Raw genomic sequence first — 1,831 nt, forward strand, 5'->3', positions numbered from 1 at the left:
ATAAATATAAAACAATTGATAAATAAAAATAAATAGAATTAATCTTTTAACACTCTTTTAATAAATAAAAACATTTAATAAATTTAAGAAAAACAAACATTTATTAGATTTTTTATTTAATAGTCTTTGGATTGTTTTTTAATTTGAATTTAGTAATAAAACTATTCTATTAATTAGTCGGATTGAATTGGATTAATTAGTAAATATGTTTATTATTATTTTGAATTTTTGAAAAATATTTGATCTCTAAGTTAATAGAAATATAATATAGGATCACCACTTCTAACCTAACGATAATAAGAAGTGAATATTAACCTTAAATTCTTGGGCTTGAACCCGTTAGACGGCAAATTTTACGCTTGATTAAATGGTTAAGTGTGTTTGCAGGTTACATATTTAATCCATTTTTTATTTTTATCTCATTTTCTAGTTTAACGGTAATAAGGAGTGGATACTAACCCTAAGTTATTGGGTTCGAGCCCGTCAGACGACAATTTCAGGTCTGGTTAAATGGTTCAGTGTGTTCGCGGGCTACATCCTTAATCTGTTGTCCCATTTTGTATCCCCTCTTCTAGCTTATGGGCAATAAGAGGTGTATAATAACTTTAAGTTCCTGAGTTCGAGCCCGTTGACAAGTTCTGTGCCTGGTTAATAGTTAAGTGTGTTTACGTGATACTTACTTAATCCGTTGTCCAATTTTTATTGTCCCATTTATAATACAGGGATGAGGGTAAAATAAATAAAAACTAAAAGGCTGTGATGTACATTTTATGAAGCCCACCAAGATTACTTATCCTGAAAGCAAATCACTACAGTATCAACAAAAAAAAATATCCAGTTTTCACATGGAAAAGAAAAGCTTTTGGAGATTAGGACATCATCTTGCACATGGCATGCCAAAAAGATAGATAGATTTAGATTAGGGTTAGGGTTATTTTAGTACATATTTCTAACCACCTTCATAAAGGTTCCTTTATTTAGGAAACAGTATCTTGAAATTTAGGTGCCCAAACAACCAAAATGTTATTATTTTGGATTTAATTTGTTATATTTTAAAATATTAATAATTTAATATTATATTTAATATAAATAGTTTAATTTAGTTGGTGAAATGTTATAATAATTTGTAAGTTAAAAAAAATATTATAGAAGTTTCAGGAAGGAGATCTTAGAGGCTGCCTAGCTTACCTACCGATCCTACTAATAAGTGGTGACTTTGGTCTTATTCGAATAAGTGTTTTGAAAAATATTTATTTAAAAAGTAATGATAAGTGATAATTTTGAGGAGGTAAAAAAATTTTGGGATAAAAAGACTTAAAAGGTAACATAACGGCAACAAGGTGTGGATATCCTTAGCTTCCTTGAGAGCACCTGAGTTCGAGTCCGTCAAGTGACAAGTTTTACGATTAGTTAAATGATTAAGTGTGTTTACGGAATATATGTTTAACCTTTGTTGCAACATTTTTTTTATAATGATAATAATTTAAAATAGGACAAATTACTTGAGCATCCCTCTAATTATTCCGATCGCATACTTTTAACCCTCAAATTATTTTTTTAAACAAATCGCCTCTTCAACTTTTAGAATGGTCAATGACCCTTCCGTCAACTTTTTGGTTAAATATAACGGTTTAAACTTAAAATATTATATATATATATATATATTATCTTTAATCTTATTTTTATATTTATACATATAATTATTAAATAGCTTATATATATATAATATTATATATATATATATATATTATATTATCATTAATTTTTATATTTATATCATTATTAAATCTCTTTTATATATATATATATAAAACAAAGTTTAAAAATAATT

This window comes from Impatiens glandulifera, chromosome 1, assembly GCF_907164915.1.
Source record: "Impatiens glandulifera chromosome 1, dImpGla2.1, whole genome shotgun sequence".
Taxonomy (NCBI): Eukaryota; Viridiplantae; Streptophyta; class Magnoliopsida; order Ericales; family Balsaminaceae; genus Impatiens; species Impatiens glandulifera.